Here is an 11,719-nt window from a genome sequence, read left to right on the forward strand (position 1 = left end):
TAGTATTCTTGAAAGCTGTGACACCTAAATGTAAAACACAGTAAGTTTGCAAAAGAGATCTTAATCCCAATTAGAACTGGTCGTAATTTATATAAAATAATATTTGATTTCCATCTAGTCTTTTATTCATTTATTATTTTTCCTGATTACTGAATCAGTTGCCAAACAATCCTTAATTGTCCATACAGCTAGATTGGTTCCAATAGTTCCAAAGTTGAGTAAACTTTTAAGAACATGGTTTTGCACATTAAACCATCAGCTAAGGCGTTAGATACAACATATCAGTCATAATCATTCACCATCATTAAAGTTACTTTTAATGGGAACAGCTATGGCAATTGCCCATAGTTGTGAGGACCAGTGAGATTAAGATTGGTAGCAATACCAGCATTTTTTTTCTGCTCCTGTGCATCTAATGTCTGTTTTGTCATATAGGTTGAAAATGCTGAAAATAAAACAAAATCTGACATCAAACACAGCTACTTATGAGCACAGTAGGAAGAAGAGCTGAAGACTATATAGTTCATTTGGCTTTTAGGTTATGCAAGTCTCATCTTCTGGGAAGCTCTTATGCTCTACTGATGGGCAATTTAGGAAATTCTTAGATCTTTTTTTTTGCCACTAATTGGGAGTAATTTAATTTGTTCAGGCAGATATGAGATGTGAATGTGAGAATTGCATACTCTTAAGATAGTCAAGAAGGAGTTGGACAAAAAGAGATCTAAGTTTCCCCAAGTCAGCCTGAGACTTCTTGACTTTGGTATGTCAATTAATATCTTTACTTTAATTTGTTTTAAAACCAGGAATAATTATATTTGTGTAGTCTGGAAGGCTTCAGAGATTCTAAACTTAATAGTTCTTTGAGAGGCTTCATTGGTAGGTGTTCTAAATTATCACTACGTACTTGCAAATATGCTCTCATTTTCTTAAAGGTTGATACTTCCTGGCAGCATTAACTCAATATTTTCAAGGGACAGATTGCTAATTAATTTTCTAATATTGTGGAGGCACACTAAAATTAATAAGTACACAGTCCTACTTAGCACGTATTACTTGACTCTTAAGGTTAGCAATGCTGTGTATTGGTACCTTTTTCATATTATAAATTTATAACATAAAGTTTAAAAAAGATTACATATGAAGTCACATAAGGCATAACAGGGAAAATAAGCAGGGACAGCCCACCTCTACAGTTGATGGAATTATAGGAACCAGGTGATGGATGGTCCTTTCTCCTCCCCTCTATGTCACCTCTGTATGGCTCTTTCAGGAAAAAAAAAATTAGTAGCACTAGTTATAGTCCAAACCTCAACAGTAATGCCATTTTACCATTCTGAAAACATCCTGCAGCTCTGATTGATTGAACTTTTCCTGTCACGTGTGGTTTACTTCCATCTTGTTCTTTCCTTTTATTTAGACTCTTCACATCAGCTTTGTTTTGTAGCCTTTTTGTCTTCTTACTGTGTCCCATTTCTTTTGCTTTTTTCAGCAGATTGGTAGCCTTTCCTAAATAAAATCCCTCCTAGGTATCCAGTAATGGATGATTGGTAGCTAAAGGAACTACAGTTGGGATTTTATGCCATTCTTAACTTTACATGTCTTCTGACTTTTCCCTCTTCCTGCATCTTGAAAAGGTAGAATCTGCCTTTAAGTAGTAGTAGAAGCATCAGATACTTGACTGAGGTTCATTTCATTTAAATTTAGCAGATGTTTTTGACTGAAGTAGGAGACTAACAAAACTCTGTTATCATTAATATATTCAGTGTGGTCTCTACGGTGAGCTCACCAGAGGTTGCAAGTTTGATAAGATGGAAGGTAGAGTGACTGCTTTTGAATAACATGAGTTTAAAATGTATCAGCCGCCTTGAAAAAGTTCAGGAATGGCAGGAATACCATTTAATCCAGGAGGATATGCTGAGTAAAGAACAAATTAGGTTTGTAAACTGAGACGTCTAGGGAAGGGGGATAGAAGTGTTGCATGGCAATATCACTTCACGTTAAGCATAAAAATGTAGGGGAGAAAGGGAAGACGATTGATTTGGAATAAAGAGAGGCAGCATAGCCTTCTCATAGGCAGTCTCATCACAGGACGTGGGAAGGTCCTCTAACCTTGAAACTTGAAGTTTGCATCGGAAAGGCACTGCCTGGGGGTAGAATGAACCTAGATAATTATCTTGGCTTCTACAGCTGATATTGAACTTCAAGAAATCATAAATGGCATCTAAAATAAGATGCTGGATACTAGGATTAAATGACAGCATGCATTTTCTTATTTTATACTTTTCTTCTGTAACATCCAGCCCAGTTTTGTAATCAAGAAGTTGACACAACTTTGCTAAATAAAATGTCTGATTTTCATTTTAAGCTTGACTAGTATTTAAAGTGGATTCAGGTAAATAACACACTTTTATGGTGTTCACAATCTCAGATGTTGTGTGTATTCCATTCATCTGCAGAAGACGGACTGGTACCTGATATCCATAGTGTGTGAACCCAACTCCTGTATTTATCAGTGGCTCTGGCAAGGAACAGATAGTGAAAGGACAACTATGACTTGAGGAGAGCACGTTTGCTTTTCAGAGTGATAAATTACTGGCTACAATTTCAGTATAGAGCAGCAGGCTTTATAGAGTCTTCTCTAGGAAAAATACCTCCTGAGTTTATAGTCATTTCCTTCACTTCTCAAATCCAGATTGATGATGTATGTGTAGAACAATTAGCAAGAAAAGGCCATTTGACTTCCACAGACTATAATTTTGCTTATTTATTTTTTAAAATGTCAGCTATATCTTGTTTCCATAGAATTACACTGTTCAATAATAAATAATCTCTATTGCAGTCTTATCTAATTAATAAACAGAAATCCTCACAGTGAAGGAACAGAGAAATGTTCATCTGACAGTAGAGCTTTCCTCTTCCTAGAGCAGAAAAAAAAAATAGTATTTGACTGTAGGTTTGTTGCACACAGAGTTTTATTCTCAGAAAAAGCAGGGCATGGTGGAAAAGCAGTTCAGAACCTTTAATGAGATAGATTGTTCAGGAAAAAAAATTGGAAGATGGGATGTCAAGATGATAGTAAAAAAACCTGCGTTTTTTTGACACAAGTTTCCCATATCCTTTTTGAATATTGCAGATTTCCAAGAAGCCTTTCATTTTTTCTCCCAATCTCACTTGAGGACAAAAAAACCTGCTTATAATCTATCTGCCGGATCACCCTTGTTAACACCTGGTTTTCCTAAAACCAGTTTCATTTTGCTCTAAAAGTTTGTTTTCGCATTATCTTAATAACAAAAATAAAATTATCTGTAAATTCTTTACAAGATTTCAGTAGAACCTTTAGATATTATAATAATAGACACTATAATAAATTTGTTGGACCAAATTCTTAGCTTGTTTGCAGGAACTAAGCTTTTAAATAAAACATTGCACGTAAAGAGATTCATAACGCTATCAATTCTCAAGATTTTATCTAGTCCTTTGCCCTTCAGATTGTGGAGAAATTCCCAAGATCATCATTCTTACATGTTCAAAACAGATGAGAAATAAAAATAATCCAGTCCATAAGATGTCTTAAAATTCATGAGTTCTTTTTTTTTTTTTCTTTTAAACAGTCTCATGATTTATTGTGCCTGGTTTGTGATTTTTTGAGTGTCTGGCTCTGACAGTACAGTTAAATATAGAATGTTCATTCATTTTATTCCATTCACTTTCTAAAACTTATCTGTCAAAATCTCTCTGCCAGTACATTCAGGTTTCCGTTTAGCTAGTTGTCCCTTTTTCAGAAAGACAATCAACCTTTTACTTAGCACAGTGCTATAATTTAATTAAATTGTTCTAAATATACTTTTTTTTCCTCTGTTTCTTTCTTCAAGCCATATTCTCTGCATAAAACGTTCATGTAACACCTGTTAAGACATTTTGTACTTCGGTATCCCCTTATCATGGAAACTATCAAGAGGAGAAGACGGAAATATCTAGGATGTATTTAAAAGTGAAAAGTATACAGATCTGCCAGGCTGGTGGGCAGCAGGAGGGTCTACTCATGAGCACAGCCAAATCTTTGTAGAGAGGAAAATGTGTAGTATTTAATATCATTAGGGGGTAAAATAGTTTAAATAGACAAGGCAGAATGCTTTTTTTAATTCACTGCACGATATCTGATCCAGCAAGTATTCCTCTTAATTGTAAAGTGCTAAGAATGGCCAAGGAAAAGGAGAAAAAATTTAAGCTACAAATTCTACCTAGTACAGTGAGGAGTAAGATTCATCCACCTCTTCGTCTGCATGTGAAATGCCTTTCTGATCTCTACAATCTTTATCTGTTTATTAGTGTAGTATTTGATTTTGGTACTCTGTTTGTTTCTAAGCTAGTAATATAAGTATCCTATTCTTTATCCTATCACTGAAATTGGAGTATCTCTCTTCGTCTGGTCAGAAAGACATAGTCATACCTCTACCCTTAATTGCTCTCATATATACTCTATCCAACACACAACTGAGGCACATCAGTAGAATCAATCGTGCAGTTCAATAGGGGGAAGTGCAAAGTCCTTCACCGGGGAAGGAACAACCACGTTAGGCACTGTGTATGCTGGGGTCTGATCAACTGGAAAGCAGCTTTGCAGAAAATGGACCTGGAGGTCCTGGTGGACACGTAGTTGAACATGAGCCAGCAATGTGCCCTTGCAGCAAAAAAGGCTAATGGTATCCTGGGCTGCATTAGGAGTGTTGCCAGCAAGTCAAGGAAAGCGATCCTTTCCCTTTGTTCACTGCTAGTGAGGCCACAGCTGGAGTATTGTGTCCAATTCTTGGCTCCCCAGTACAAGAGAGACATGGACATATTGGAGAGAGTTCACTGAAGGGCCACAAAGATGGTTAAGAGCATTTCTTTTATGAGGAAAGGCTGAGTGAGCTGGGACTATTTAGCCTAGAGAAGAGAAGATTCGGGGGGATCTTACCAGTGCATACAAATACCTCAAGGGAGGTTGCAAACAGGAAGGAGCCAGGCTCTTTTCACTGGTGCCCAGTGACAGCACAAGAGGCAATCGGCACAGACTGAAACACAAAAGGCTCCGTCTGAACATCAGGAAACACTTTTATACTGTGTGAGTGACTGAATACTGGAACAGGTTGCCCTAGGAGGTTGTGTAGTCTCCTACCTTGGAGATAGTCAAAAGCTGACATGGTCCAGGGCAACCCACTCTTGCTGACCCTATGTGAACAGGTGGGTTGGACTAGATGGTGCCAGAGGTCCCTTCCAACCTTGCCATACTGTGATTCTGTGAAGTACTACTTTCAGCTGGTTCTATTGATACAATATTTCCACAATTTCATTTTTAACCGAATCTTGGTTTGGGAATTATATGCCTCTGAATTTGAACGAGACTTCTAAAAACTAAGATGATGATCACTCTGTGATGCCTCAGTGCTTAAACTAAGTAAGACTGAACAAACAGTGAAAGGTTGTACAGTTGTTTTTTGATTAGAGTTAACTCCAATGCTATTTGAGTAAAGTAAATATCTGGCAGACATTATTTTTCATTGAATGCTGGTTTTCCTTAGTACTTGTCTGTAACATCTGCATGCACGTACTTGAAATCAGATCACTTATTAGAGGGCTTAGACATATCATCAGAGGTAACTTTTAGTTACTTTATCTTAAAATAAATATCAGTGCCCAGTATCTTTAATACTCTGTTGATTTATGGTCCTCAGAACAATTTTGCTGTCTTGCTAATAATTCATTCCTAATATGTGTTTTAGGGGAATATGTTTTAAAACATAATCTTTTAGATTAAAAGCATCAATTAAATGAGGCAAATGTGCTATAATTACAACACAGATACACGGATATGTCTCAGAGAAGATTAACTTAAAAGCTAATTCTGAGCACTTAAATGTTACTTTAATTATTAATGGAAAATTCACTGTTTGACACAGATCATGATATACATCTCCTAGATTTTAAATATTCCTGTGAAGGTGCTGCTTATCTTGCTATTTGATGTCCTCCTGATTATGTATCTGGCCTACTCCAAAGGAGACTTCCTCTGAAGCTGACTGAGCAGTCTCCATGCCATTTAATGTATGGCATATCTACTTGGAATGCCATGACATAAAAGCTGTTTCTGTTTAAGCAGAAATCCATGCTATGCATGTTTCTAGTGCAATGTATCTATCTTTAATTGCTGTATATCAGTATCAAAAAATGTGCATGTTTATGTTTCATAAGAATTAGGTCCCAGCATTTGAATATGCATATATTAACATGTCTGCATTTGGTTTACATGGCAAGGTTTTGGTAGTGGGGAGGCTACAGGGGTGGCTTCTGTGAGATCAGAGAATCTTCCCCCATGTCTGACACAGTCAGTTTCATCTGGCTCCAAGATGGACCCACCACCAGCCAAAGCTGAGCTGATCAGCGACGGTGGTAGCGCCTCTGTGACAAATTGTTTAAGAAGGGGTAAAAACTGCTGCGCAACAGCAGACAGAAGAGAGAAGTTAGAATATGCAAGGGAAAACAACTCTGCAGACACCAAGGTCAGTGAAGAAGTGGATGGAGGAAGTGCTCCAGGCATCAGAGCAGATATTACACTGCAGCCCATGGTGAAGACCATGGTGAGGCAGACTGTCCCCCTGAGGCCACGGAGGTCCATGGTGGAGCAGAGATCCACCTGCAGCCCATGGATGACCCCATGCTGGAGCAGATGGATGTGCCCTAGAGGAGGCTGAGACTGTGGAGAGCCTGTGCTGAAGCAGGCTCCTGGCAGGACCTGAAGTCCTTTGGAGAGAGTAGCCCATGCTGGAGCAGGTCTTCTCTGAGACTCCGTGGAGGACTCCTGATGGAGCAGTCCATTCCTGAAGGACTGCACCACATGGAAATGACTCACGCAGGAGCAGTTAATGGAGAACTGCAACCTGTGGGAAGGACCCACATCAGAGAAGTTCATGGAGGACTGTATCCCATGGAAAGGACCCCACTCTGGAGCAGGGGAAGAGTATGAGGAGAAAGGAGCAGCAGAGACAACGTGTGATGAACTGACCACAACCCCCATTCCCAACACCCTGTGCCACTCGTGGGGAGGAGGTAAGAGAAATTGGGAGTGAAGCTGAGCCTGGGAAGAAGGGAGGAGTGGTGGGAAGGTGTTTTAAGAATTGGCTTTATTTCCCATTGCTCTGCTCTGATTTCATCGGTAGTCAAGTCTGTTTTGCCCATGATGATAATTTATGAGTGATCTCCCTGTCCTTATCTTGACCCATGAGCCTTTTGGTGTGGTTTTTTTTTCTCCCTGTCCAGCTGAGGAGGGGAGTTATAGAGCGGCCTCAGTGGGCACCTGGCAGCCAGCCAAGGTTAACCCATCACAATGCCCCACAATTGTGTAATCTCATACCCTTCCTGAGGAGGGTAGCATTCTGGTTTTATTAGTAGGTTTCTGTGTGTTGTTTTTAGGATTCTTTTGACTGGTGTCAGTTTTTCTTTCAAGTGTCCAAAAGACTGTAGTAGCAAATCAATATTTTGAAAAGAAAAGAAGCATTATCAGCTCATGGACAAGGTAGCCTAGTAGACTGGAGTTGATTGAAAAGGACAGTCTCAGTGTTCAAATCCAGCCCTTTCCTATCATGGACAACCATATCATACAATCCTTTCCGTTAAACTGATCAAGTTAATTTTTAATGCCTCGATTGTATTTTCCCCCGCTACTTCCATTAGTTCACTTGAATTTATGTTCCATAAATTCACTGTTCTCTGACTAGAAATAGTCTTCTAATTTCCAAGCTAAATTTATTAATGACCAATATATGCATTTGTTCCTGTGTTGACATTGTCCTGTAGCTTCTTGCCGTCTATATTTGTATTTTTCTGATGTGTTTAAAGAGCGCAATTACAACCCTTTCTCAGCCTTCATTTCACTAGAGTAAAAAAGCCTTAGGGTCATTTAATACCCACGCCTAAAACAGATTTTGTAGTACTCTTGGTTGAATTTCTATCCGTTTTATTTCGAGTTAATTTCTCTTGAACCAGAATGAACATACTTGATATAAATAGTATTGTAGATAAAACCTTAAGGTACTTTATAGTGACATTAAAAAATATCTTTCTTTCCTGAAACACTTTTAGACTGTCTTTACTGTTTTTCAGAACTTTCTCACATCAGTGGTTTCTAGTCATCCTGTAACAGATATATTTACCCATGTTCTTTTCCTCTGCTATTTCAGACTTACCCTCTGGATTGTGGCATCAGTTTCTGTTGTTTAGCCTTAAGTTCACAAGCTATTCAATTTCACTTCATTTCTACTATTACCATCCTCAAGGTCATCCAATTTTTCCTATATGGAAAAGAATTTTCAATTCTTTTTGTACAGATGATGACTCCAATTCTTTTTAATCAGAGAATCTCATTAACTCAGTCCTCCACTTTGTGCCAAGGACATCAGAATGTGTATTAAAAAGATTAACCTCATGACCAGTTCTAGAAAAGATCTACTTGTAAACCCTCTTCAAGCTTGTTCTTCTGCTCTTCAATGTCCTTTTTCTTATTTCTTGCTTTCCAGTCTACCATGAAACAGAATATCTCAACCTTATCCGATTTTCACCAGTGTGGCACTATCCCAGATGCTTAACTGATATCCAAATAGGTAAGATGCATCCTATTTTTATGGAAAATGAAAATGTAGTCTCTTATCAGTGGGAAGTTGAGTTTAATCTAGACTAGTAAATCCATTCTTTCTCATTTATTTTTATGTCAGTATATCATGATAAGCCCTTTTTTTCCAATATGAACATTTAAAGGTGGAAATAGGTACTGGAATGGTAAAGTAATTTGATAGATGAAAGGCAAACTTGGAATGTAACCTTGCTTTCTTTCCTCCTGACAGTGAAACGTGTGGGACAAATGTAAAAGGGAAGGCCTGTAGGGTTTTATTTGAGTACTGAGAGGTAGAAAGTAGTGACCTGCAGGAAAGGTCTCATGCTTGGAACCTAAAATGAGAAAACAAGAATATCTTTCTGTGTGCGTTACACTGGTGGTCATCTTCTCTTTTTAATTCTACATTTAAAGAGAAGTCTTTGATGCATTCCCCACTTTTTTTTGCTACTATCTAGGGGCTAGCCTGATTAGTGGGCTGACATCAGTAGTAGTCAGGCATCTAAGTTGCTACTTCTTGGAAAACGTTAATTCCTGCCTATTGACATATGCAAGTGATCATATGCTGTAGAAGATATGGCCCCTAGTAACTTATAGATAAAAGGAATACTTACTAATTTTCCTTTAAAAGTAGCCAGCTGAACACATCTGAAAGGAAATCTCCTTTGATTCTCTTGTTCAATACAGTTTAATTGTTTTCTCCTACATGCTTGACAAGAAAAGGAAAAGAGAAAAACAAGCAAGGGAAAAACATTTGTCAAAAATTAAGTCTTGTGGTGCTTAGGATTTGGCATTAACTTTAGCTCAGCTCTGTCCATTTATGAGCTTCAGACTGCTTCATCCCAGCAGCATTAAATCATTACCATTGCAACTTTTTACTCAGTAATATCACACATGAGCAAACTAGCCTTGAAAGGCACATTGCGGCCCAAAAAGCAAAGGCAGTGTTTTCAATCTGAGGCCAAACCATTTCAACCAGAATCACGTAATTTGTGATTTTTGATTTCTACTCTTTGCACACCACATCACTTTCTCTGCACAGAATCTCAAAATAAACTTTGCATCTCTTTCTGAAGACCTGGCTTTTTTTTTTTTTTTCCCTTGTATTATCTAAAGCATTTCAAATCTTTCAACCAACATCTCAAGGATAAGAACAGTACTGGATGCTGTTGAATATGGAAGTTTTTAATGAAAAATAAAAACATTACAATGGATGTTTTCTGTATATCATCATCATCAAAGACCACGATAATGGTTTAGAGATGCATAAATGTGAGCTTACACATAAGCTGAGTCGGTTCAAATGATGCATATCTGAACTAGATTACTGAAGTAAACTACAGAGGTTGACAAAATAGTGCACAACCATGTGGATGGTAAAACAGAAGCAGAAAAGTATTTGTTAAGGTGGACTTTAACAGAAAAATCCTTTCTTTCTTCTCTGAATATGCTGTTGGGTTTAACTCCAGTTGTTTCTCAGTGCCGGCTGCCTGGAGATGCTTCCTGACCTGGTATCAACCAGCAACTCAACAAATGAAAGGCCAGCTGAACCCACTTCTTTAAGAAGTAATTTACTAAATAACAAGAACCTTTTTCAGATATTTTTATCAGCAGAGCACAGATAATTCAGCACTTCAAATAGAAAGGAAGGTTCCTAAGGAAATGCAGAAATTATAGTACGTATGGCTTACTGAGCCTCCTCTTGTATTTTTTCCCAAGGGCTGCAGCGCGCAGCACAGTAGATTAACCTGTTCTCCTGAGAGTTTTCAAAGAGAAGAGGCTGTTTCTAGGTAAAGCAGGCTAATATTCCATCATTCTTGTTCCATGAATTACCATAAAGAATAGAAACAGGTCTAGGAAGAAATCAACTCCTACATTAGAATTTTTTAGCACGGTATTAATTGCTGTTAGGGCTGTTTGCATTAGTGTAAAAATTAATTTATCTGCAGTACTAAAACTATTTTTTTTCACTGAGGTTGACACCTGTATGCTCATGGAGTTTTCTCTGAACATTAAGTTGAGACTTTGGGCTGCCTGTGAATAAGCAATAGGAGCATTTAGAAAGTTTTCTCAAGAAACTTAGCATAATCCATTTCCCGTATGCAATACCTTAAATCTGTAAACTTACACAAAGATACAGTTTCAGTGAAAACTTCTGCATGAACTTTCTATCTAACGCAGCTGTCATGACCTTCATCTCCGGTTAGTGTATCTGTGCCCTGCTGTAGGACACAGCTGAGGGGAAAAAGAATGGCAATATTGGCTTCCTTAGGGAAAGAGAAGCCCTGGCACAAGGTAAGTGTGTCATCTCAGTGATTTCTTTAGATAATGACAACTGCAAGGAGTTGGTTTTCCTGCACTGTAAAGGAAAAGGTAAATAATTACAGCTGGAAAGTAGCTACAAGAAAAACTTCTTTTTAAGGTAAAAAGAAAAGGTTGTTCTTTGTGAAATTTTCATTCTGTCTGCATTTTATACTTGCGTATTAGATTATAGAAGCTAAATACTTATGACCTTTAAATGGAGTTTGAAATAGACAGGTTAAATCTGCTTTTAAGATTTTTTTTTCTCCTCCTGATGCTCCTTGCAGACTTCATTTTCTCTCTTTTACACTGTAAGAGTGTTCATTTTGTAGTAGATTACAAAAAGAGGAGTACATTAGATGTCTTTTTAGAAAGCTGCATAACTATAAGCAATATTTCCAGTAATTACAGTTCAGTTGGATGAAAGGTTGAAAAACATGGCACAGCATATATAAAAGCGGACTTAAAAACAAACAAGCAAACAGAAAAAATTTCCTGAATACAAGGCATACAAGAAACTTTTCAGACCTGATCAAACCTATGCACTTTTCTTAAGGGTAGAGCTCTAAGGAACTCTTTTTTTTTTTCCTTTCTTCTTTTTTTTTTTTTTTTTTTTTAAGTTCGTCATTATTTAAGTTCTTTCATCACTGTTAAGGAACTGAACATACTGTTCTCGCAGATGACCACACAACCCTAGAAATGGAATTACTTTTCTTGTCATTTATAACTACAAGACAATTAACAGTACTGAGTTTGAGAAGATCCTATCTTCAC

Source organism: Tauraco erythrolophus, chromosome 4 (genome assembly GCF_009769465.1).
Source record: "Tauraco erythrolophus isolate bTauEry1 chromosome 4, bTauEry1.pri, whole genome shotgun sequence".
NCBI classification, from domain to species: Eukaryota; Metazoa; Chordata; class Aves; order Musophagiformes; family Musophagidae; genus Tauraco; species Tauraco erythrolophus.